Below are 10269 nucleotides of genomic sequence, written 5' to 3'. Positions count from 1 at the left end.
GGAGGGATGCATTAGGCTTAACAAGAAAATGGGCTTTAAGAAATAATAAATGGGATGTAATTATAAAAACTAGGCAGTAACTATAAAAAATGCACCAAACACATAATTGCTTTATAAAATAATATTTCTGGTTTTTGAATTTTTTAAATTTCATTAATAGTTGCGTGCGCAATGTTTCGTTGGGTTTTTACGTAATACAAATTTATAATGAAATTGTATTTAATCTGACTAGAAATTACGGGATAAAAATATTCCGGATCCCACCAAAATGTGGGAAATTTTATTGAATTCTGTTTTGAACGGTTGGTTGAAATTATTAATCATTGTCCTAGCTAGAAAATGGGATGTACTTTTAACAAACTGTAAATGGGTTGTAGTAAATTCTATTACAATTCAAAAATGGGCTATACAATCTTAAAAATCGCAAATGGGCTATAAGTTCTCTACCACACACTTGTGGGCCTACTACGTTTACGCGTATGCAAGGCTTTGTCAACGTATAGTCAACACATGGTTCTAGCAGCAGTGTCCGTTGGATGTCCATCCAAGGGATGTCATGCTTCTTCTTCAATCCCGGATATTCTAGTTTCAGCCGCCCAAAAAATGGTTACTCCCCCTGACATCTGGGGCGCACCGTTTCGGAGGCTGACCTGTGAGCCTACTAAGTTGACACGTACCAAGGGCTTTGCCAACTTAGTCAATATAAACGATTCTAGCTGTAGTGACCGTACGACGTCCATCCAACGGCCATTGTGATTCTTCAACCTCTGGTCTTCTTGCTCCAGCCGCCCAAAGCAGCGCCGGTCGTGCCACCTGCTCCTGCCTTTCGTGGCCGGCTGTGCTACCGCGGAGGCCTCACCTCCCCTACCACTCCCATCGCTAGCCAGGCCATGCGGCGACACATCCTCACAACGTAGTCGAACTAGTGAACCCTCGTACTCCTCTCTGCGTGGGCATCCACTATCGCGTCTTCCCTGGCTCCGCGTCGTCCCCTTCCTACGCCTTTCCATCGTCCACCGCCTTAGTGCTCTCGGTGCGGCGTGGTCAATGTGGTCAACACCGACTTCCATCGGAAGAGTACTGTACGTGGAGAGGCTTACAACTGGGTCCACGCCCGCTGCAAGGAAGTGTCTCCTTATTACGAGGAAAATAATTGTTCCTCCACATGACAGCAGGGACCCACTGAATGTGCCACCGTATTTCGCCAAAAAAATGTTTCCCCCTTGACTGCTGGGACCCACCAGCTACATCTTCACACGCAAGGAAGTGCGTCCATATTACGGGCAAAAAAATGATTCGTCCCCCTGACTGTTGGGACCCACTAGCTACATCTTCGCACGCAAGGAAGTGCGTGACAGTCGGGACCCACCCGGTCAAATTGTACGTAGCGTTTTCATTCTGGTCACGAACGTGTACGTACATACTGGTCAATCGGTCTGTCTGCAGGCTGGAGCGATGAACTATGGCCGTGTAAGGAAGGGCACATGTGGTAGTAGAGGCGCGCACGTGTGGTAGTAGAGGCGCGCATGTAGCATGTAAACGTACGTATAGTCGCCAGGGTGCAAGAAAGTAAATACGGCCACGTACGTACGTACGGGTGGGGTCTCAAATGCCTACTCGTCCATACGTACGGCCAGGGCTCATGTACATGGCTTGTTGAGGAACGTAGTAATTTAAAAAAATCTTACACACACACAGGATCATGGTGATGCATAGTAATGAGAGGGGAGAGTGTGTCAACGTACCCTCATAGACCGAATTGGGAAGCGTTAGCACAATGCTGTTGATGTAGTCGTACATCTTCACGATCCGACCGATCCAAGTACCGAACGCACGGCACCTCCGAGTTCTGCACACGTTCAACTCGATGATGTCCCGTGAGCTCCGATGCAGCAAAAATTCACAAGAGAGTTTTGTCAGCACGATGGTGTGGTGACGGTGATGATGATGCTACCAACGCAGGGCTTCCCCTAAGCACCGCTACGATATGATCGAGGTGGATTATGGTGGAGGGGGGCACCGCACACGGCTAAGAGATCAATGATCAATTGTGGTGTCTCCAAGGGGTGCCCCCCTCCCCGTATATAAAGAGTGGAGGAGGGGGAGGGCCGGCCCTCTCTATGGCGCGCCCTAGGGAAGTCCTACTCCCACCGGGAGTAGTATTCCCCCTTTCCTAGTAGAACTAGGAGCCCATCCAAGTAGTAGAAGTAGGAGAGAAGGAAAGGGAAAAGAGAAGAGAAGGAAGGAGGGGGTGCCGCCCCTGCCCCTAGTCCAATTCGGACTAATCATTGGGGGGGGCGCAGCCTCTCCTGTCTCTTTCCCCTAAAGCACAATAAGGCCCATATACTGCTCGACGAATTCCCGTAACTCTCCGGTACTCCGAAAAATACCCGAATCACCCAGAACCTTTCCAATGTCCGAATATAGTCGTCCAATATATCGATCTTTACGTCTCGACCATTTCGAGACACCTCGTCATGTCCCCGATCTCATCCGGGACTCCAAACTACCTTCGGTACATCAAAACACATAAACTCATAATACAAATCGTCACCAAACATTAAGCATGTGGACCCTACAGGTTTGAGAACTATGTAGACATGACCGAGACACGTCTCCGGTTAATAAAAAATAGCGGAACCTGGATGCTCATATTGGCTGCTACATATTCTACGAAGATCTTTATCGGTAAAACCGCATAACAACATACGTTGTTCCCTTTGTCATCAGTATGTTACTTGCCCGAGATTCGATCGTCGGTTTCTCAATACCTAGTTCAATCTCGTTACCGACAAGTCTCTTTACTCGTTCCGTAATACATCATCCCGCAACTAACTCATTAGTTACAATGCTTGCAAGGCTTATAGTGATGTGTATTACCGAGTGGGCCCAAGATACCTCTCTGACGATCAGTGTGACAAATCCTAATCTCAAAATAGGCCAACTCAACAAGTACCTTCGGAGACACCTATAGAGCACCTTCATAATCACCCAATTACACCGTGATGTTTGGTAGCATACAAAGTGTTCCTCCAGTAAACAGGAGTTGCATAATCTCATAGTCATAGGAACATGTATAAGTAATTAAGAAAGCAATAGCAACATACTAAACGATCAAGTGCTAAGCTAACGGAATGGGTCAAGTCAATCAGATCATTCTCCTAATGATGTGATCCCGTTAATCAAATGACAACTCATATCTAAGGTTAGGAAACTTAACCATCTTTGATTAACGAGCTAGTCAAGTAGAGGCATACTAGTGACACTATGTTTGTCTATGTATTCACACAAGTATTATGTTTCCGGTTAATACAATTCTAGCATGAATAATAAACATTTATCATGAAATAAGGAAATAAATAATAACTTTATTATTGCCTCTAGCACATATTTCCTTCATGGTTGTGGCTGGGTCAAAACGAAGAAACTGCGTCATCGTGTTCATGGGGACGCAACGGAACGCGTGCTGTCCATAGGGAGCCAACCGGCTTGGATAGAGCAAGTGATGGAAACAAGGCCTGGCATGCCGCAGAACGGAGGAAACGGCCTTGTGTTCGACCATCCACGGTGGAAACGGGATCCTGTTCATTGGGAGGGGTCTGGCATACCGCAAAAAGGAGGAAATGGACCTCCTACGGTCGAAATGGGGTCATGTTGATCGGGAGGGGTGTGGCGTACCACAAAACGGAGGAAACAAACTTGTGTTGGAGCACTACGGTCGAAACGGGGGTCCTGTTCATCGGGAGGGGTGTGGTGTACCGCGAAACGGGACTCCAAGGGATACTGTTCATCTCCACCGTCGTCCTCCTCCAGCCTCCACGGGCTCCTGTTCATCCACCGTAGACCTCCTCTAGCCTCCCCCTACGACTGTTCATGCACGGGCTCCTGTTCATCCAGCCTCCATCGCGCGCTCTTCCACCGGCTATTGTTCAACCAGCCCTCCCCACGGGGGTCCTGTTCAACCACCCCTCCACGGGCTACTGTTCATCCATCCCTCCATGGGCTACCGATCAACCAGCCCTCCACCGGCTACTGTTCAACCAACCATCCACGGGGTCCTGTTCATCCATCCCTCCACGGGGTCCTTTTCATCCACCAGCTTGATCGATCGGGGTACTGTTCATCCAGCGGCAACGACCTCTACAACCATGGGTTCCTGTTCATCCAACCTCCCACCGGGAACTGTTCATCCAAACCCCCTCAACAACACTCACTGTTCATCTAGGGGAGGAGGCAGCAGTGTTCGATCAGCTTCACTTAGCAGCAGTAGCGAAGGAATCACTCAGGTTCAGTAAACAGCAAGGGATCGGTCGATCGCTCGGGTTCAGTAACGCGTAGCCTGCAGTGCAATCGCTCGGGTTGAGTTAGAGCCCAACGCCTCGCTCGGGTTCAGTTAGAGCCCAATGCCTCGCGCACACACGCGTATGTACGGGAGAAACGCGCATCGCTCAGCCCCCGACCACCCACTGTAACCAGGAACTCCCCGATATTTTTCTCGCCCTCGCTTCTACCACGGCTTTTTCCGTCATGGATGGCCCAAAGAATGTCATTCAGCTACATCTCCGGCCCGCCCAGGATGAAAATCCCATTTTTGTCATGATTTTTTATCGTAGAAGTAGGACCCCACCACATCTATGATGATACCAGGTTTTGTCACAATTATCGTCATAGAAGTGTCATAAGTATGACAGGAAAAAATTTCGTTTGGCCCAAAATGTGTCCATCTAGATTTAGTATTTGACTAGCAATATCTAGTAATGCATGTCACACAAAAGGGTCTGTCTAGGACACATCTAGATGTGACATAGTTATGTCACATCTAACCTGATGTCCACTATGTTTGTGGCCTATTTTTCTCTTGTCTCAGCTTTTTTTTGTTTCTTGTGGCTACATTATTTGTGGGAGATTAGCTGTGACATCCTTGGAAAACATCTAGATGTGAATTAGACAAACTGCACAAAAAATGTACTACTCCCTCTGTAAATAAATACATGGCGTATTGTTTTATTCCTTTTGGTCGATGGCTCAAATCTGAAGTCTCGTCAATCAGACTACTATTGTACTCATCGAGCGCTCAGCTTTGTAAGCTACAAACAAAAAATTCCAATCAAAGACTACTATTGTACTCATTCAGTACTGGTGCATTAGTCACGTTACGAAAAGCAAATCGTAATCCCAAAACTTTTAGGCGCGGTGCATTAACTACCCACCTCGTTCCCTCTTTTTTTGCCACGAAGAAAGAAATCACCCAATACGAGACGTGGGGTGCGTATGCATCCAATGACTTGAGACTACTCCCTCTGTCAAGGTGTATGACTAGCCACAATGAAGAGTAACATACACTAGTAACATACACATATCCCTAAACCATGTTACTACCTTTCATAGTGGGTAGTAACATAGGCATGGTAACATGCAAAGCCTCATTTATTAGGTTATAGACTCATATTGCATTGGGACATGTGATGTTACAGTAACTAGCTAAGTTACTCAAACTACCTCTCTCCTCATTAACTCATTGCCACATAAGCAAATTTGTTGAGTTGGACTCGACGTTACTGCTGAAGGTACTCCCACTGTGGCTAGTCTAAGTCATCTTAGAGCAAATGAAAAGGGGGAGTGGGCTGTCATGCAAGAGCCGCTATATGCGGATTCCTAGGCTGATATACAATAAATATGAAGAAAGAGAGAGAGAGAGAAGATGAGAAAAAGTAGCACCCTTATAGGTAGCCTTATAGCTAACCTTATTGTATGAGAGGCTACAAGTGATGGCTCTATATGACATGGCAACATCATATAGCCAGCAGCTGGCTATACTATTAACCATGCTCTTGTGCACCGTGACCAAGACGAAGGGGAAAGCGAGAGAAATTAATGTCTTTTTGCTAATTAATAAGATTACATGCAATGAACTAACCACTTCATGTCATGTTTGGTAGTCTCAAGTCATTGAAAGCATGCACGGCCTACTTCTCTCATTGGTTGATATGTCACGAAATAAGAAACGAGGAGGGAGTTAATGTACTATGCCTAAGTATTTTGGGACGGAGGGGGACGCAGCTTCATTGACTTACTGCACCTGCGATTCAATGAATGACTCGTGGGCCCAACAGGTGGCTGTTCCACCTGTCATCGAGCCAAAGGAAGGTGCAGTAGAGGGCCGAGGAGTAGATGGCCAACACACACATGAATGCAACGCAGTCTGCACTTCTCATATAAAGGCTCCCCGCCAGTCCAATCTACGAAATCCTATGCACCAACGCACCCTAACCAAGGACATGAGTGATCACTCCAATCGCAAGATCAGTTGACTAGAAGCTAGACCCATGGAGGCGATGACTGCGAGCATCAGCCGGCTGTACCAGATGATCCACGATGCCAGCCTGCGGCCTGGCACGGAGGAACGTCGCCACGTCATGCTTGAGGCTGCCAGGGTGAGAGGCCGCTTGGATGGCAGCTTTGTCTCCTTGTTTGACAAGGTCCTCGTCGGCTTCCTCGACAAGTTCACCGTCGTCAAGAAGCTCGCGGACGACCTTGACGTACGCCTCCAGCCCACGCGCCCAAGCACTATGATGCCCTCCACCCTCAACGGCCTCTATGGTGACAACCTCTTCGACGCACTAGTGGCCCTGCGACTGCCCGCCGTCACGCCGGAGAATGTCCACCTCGAGGTCGCGCTCGCCGCGCAGTGCCTGGTGCAGCAAGACACCGTCGACATAATCACCCACGTCTACACATAAATCGTCCACAAGGAATACTATGTGCCAGAGGAGGACGATAGGTCGCTGGCCTTCTTGACCCGCAGGGCAACCGTGGACAACATTGTTCAGAAGCACATTGAGCTCGCCGCCAACGCTGCTGCTCCTCACACGTCGATTGGTGACCCGACGCACTTGTCGGTGTTCTTGGAACGGGGGTCCCCAGACTTGCCTGCCTGCGGCCTGTGGCGTGGCTCAGGCAGGGGCCCAGCGTGGCCCATCTTCATCAGCCCAAGCTCAAGACCCTCGCGAGGAGCCAAGCCTCGCGGGACAGACGACAGGAAGCTTCCTCCAGAGCGGCCTCATCAGGTAGGCTCGCGAGGAGGCGGAGAGATCAATGCAAGGGTACCTCGCGAGGATCCCATGACGCAAGCCATGACGATCAAGGCTAGGCGGGTGCCAGGCGGGCGCCGGCCTGTGCAGGGTCCTTGTTTCCCCTTTGGTGCAAAGGGGCAAGCATAGGCCAAGGTATCAGGCAAAGGTAACCATTCCGGTGCAACGAGACCAAGACCAGCCGGACGGCCGGACGGAGGTCATCGTGGAGCCCAAGACGGCGTCATCACCAGTGCTTTTAGCAGCCGAAGACCACCTTTGGTCAGGATAACTTGTACTAGATGTTCCCCTTCAAGATGGCCAATTGTTGGCGCCCTTCCCGCTCAATTAATTAGGGAGAGGCCCAAGGCCTCTATAAATAGAGCTAGCCTCCACAAAGGAAAAGAGAAAAGAGAAGAACCTAGTAGGAGAGAGAGAAGGAGAAAACCCAGTAGAGACTAAGTAGAACACACCGCACCAGCTCAAGAACACCCCTCGCGAGGCTGTTCTTCCCTTGTACTGTCCATCATCAGCCCCAGAGGCAATCCACAACACCACACAATGGAGTCGTGTATTACACCACAACAGTGGCATGAACCAGTATAAACCTCGTGTCTCTTGTGTTGTTCATCATTTTCATCTTAGTTCGCACAAGAGGATAGGACGTAGATCGGTAGGGGAGAGATCTCTGTGCGCACCCTAGTGTTCGAACCTCAAGGGTCTGTCGGAACCCAAAATCCGACATTTGGCGCGCCAGGTAGGGGTGCACCGGAATGTTTCTTCTGCTGTTCGCGTGCGATCTTCCGTCGTGTCCATGGCTGATGCTCGTTGGGCTCACGCCGAGCGCTAGGCTGCTCGCGCCACTCGCGTCGCCCAGATGGCGCCCGTCGGCGGCCCCCCTCGTCGTTCCCCGTCGCCCGCCGCCAACACCGCCACCGGCCTGGCGGGGAACGAGCAGCAGGCCTCGTCCCAGCATCCTTCGGTGCGGCGGGATGGCCACACCGCCACCCCGTCGCTGACTCCAGCTGGCTCATCGTCCCACGCCCGTCGCGTAACCATGGATGTGCACGCCTCACTGCTCTTGGCGCGGGAGCTCCTGCACTATCGCCCCGTCGACGACCTCTACAAGGACTGGCTCGCCCGCATCACCGAGCTCGTCAGTGCCGCAGGGGGCTCCCCCTTGCGGTCCCTCTCGCTGCCTCGCCCTCCGTCCCATGCAGGGGGCGAGGATCAGGAGGCGCCTCCACCGCCTCCTCCCCAAGAAGGTGCCTTGGCTCCAAGGCACGCAGCCCCAGGACGGGACCCTCCACGTCCGGCACCTGCGCAGCAAGAAGGGAGCTGCCAAGAGATCCCACGTCCCCAGGAAGGTGCTCGCGCGCTCCCAGCGCTCGCGCGCCAAGATCGCACCGCAGCGCCTCCACGACAAAATCCCGCGCTGCTCCTAGTGGCGGCACGTGGTGACCCATGAGAACAAGTCCAGCACCAACAAAGGGCGCCGGTGGCCACGGCGGTCTGCCTCGCCTTCACTCCCGAGCTGCGCAGTGTCACATGGCCAGGCAAGTTCAAGCCTGACCTCCCTCCCCACTATGATGGCACAGCAGACCCCGCGGAGTTCCTGCAGCTCTACGAGCTGGGCATCGTAGCCGCCAATGGAGATGAAAAGGTCATGGTGAATTGGTTCCCCATGGCGCTCAAGGACGGCGCCCGCACCTGGCTCTTGAACCTGGCTCCCGGCACGATCTCCTCCTGGAGCGAGATGCGCACCCGCTTCATCGCCAACCTCCAGGGCACTCGCGACCGGCCCCCGGCCGTGAGCGACCTGCCCCGCATCAAGCAAAAGCCAGGAGAAACCCTGCAAAAGTACATCCAGCGCTTCAACTACGCTCGCCTCAAGATCCCCAAGGTAACTGAAGAAGCCATCATCTCAGCCTTCTCCGACAGCGTGCGCGATGTCAAGATGAAGGAAGAACTAGCAATCTATGAAGACCTGTGCACATCCCTGGAGCTGTTTAACTTGGCGACCAAGTGCGCCAGGGCTGAGGAAGGGCGTCTCTCCCTCCTCGAGCTCCCGGCAGCCGACCCTGAAGAAAAGAAGCTCAATTTCAAAGACATGAAGTGCAAGGGGGCTGCCGTGCTAGCAGCGGAACCGGACACCAAGCGAGCCAGGGATCAGCCTGAGTCATCCAAGGGCAGACGGTACTGCATGTACCACGACCTCCACACCCACAACACCAATGAATCTCAAGAGCTCAGAGCCGTGCGAGATGGGCAAATCGGCCGACGCCCAGAGCGCAACGACAAGGGCTATGGCCGAGGAGGAGAAAGAGGTGGCGGACGATGGGAAGACCGTGGCCTTCGCCAGGGATGGCGTGACCACCCTCGCGAGGACCGCTGGCAGGACGAGCCTCGTGAGGGCCACCCACACGGCAACGCAGGCCTTCCTCCTCTGCCGCCTCCACCAAGGATAAACGAAGACCAACACCAAGACGTTCGGGCTGGGGGCTTCCAAGAGCCGCGTGCAATTGCTTGCATCTTGGGTGGCGCCCAGGCCCTAGCCTCACAGCGCATCTTCAAGCAGTTTGGTCGCGAGGTGAATGCAGTCCTTCCCAAGTTTGAGGCCACGCGCCCTCTCAGGTGGTCTACGTGTGTGATCACCTTCAGTTCCGTAGACTAGCTCAAGTGTGCAGCAACGGCCGGAGTCCTCCCGATGCTTTGCTCCCTAGTCATCAGCAACGTGCAGGTCACCAGGACCCTCATCGATGGCGGGGCAGGACTCAACGTCCTGTCCATCGAGACGTTCGACAATCTCCAAGTGCCGTACGACCAGCTTCAGCCGACCAAGCCTTTCTCAGGAGTCACCGATGGTTCCACTGTTCCAGTTGGGCAGGTTCGCCTTCCAGTCACCTTCGGGCAACGCAACAACTACCGCACCGAGCTCATCGAATTTGATGTCGCTCACATCCGCCTACCTTACAACGCCATCCTCGGGTACCCAGCCCTAGCCAAGTTTATAGCAGTGACTCACCATGGTTACAATGTCCTCAAGATGCCAGGGAGCGGCGGAGTCATCACCGTACCCTGTGAAGAAAGGGACGTAGTGTGCTCGCTTGAGCGTGCGTTCCAAGCCGCAACAATCGAAGACCCAGATCACAGGAGCGGGAGGCCTCCTGAGGCGACCCTCAAGAAGAAGAAGACCTCA

Source organism: Triticum aestivum, chromosome 6A, assembly GCF_018294505.1.
Source record: "Triticum aestivum cultivar Chinese Spring chromosome 6A, IWGSC CS RefSeq v2.1, whole genome shotgun sequence".
Taxonomy (NCBI): domain Eukaryota; kingdom Viridiplantae; phylum Streptophyta; class Magnoliopsida; order Poales; family Poaceae; genus Triticum; species Triticum aestivum.
Note: the sequence above shows the minus strand (reverse complement) of the source record.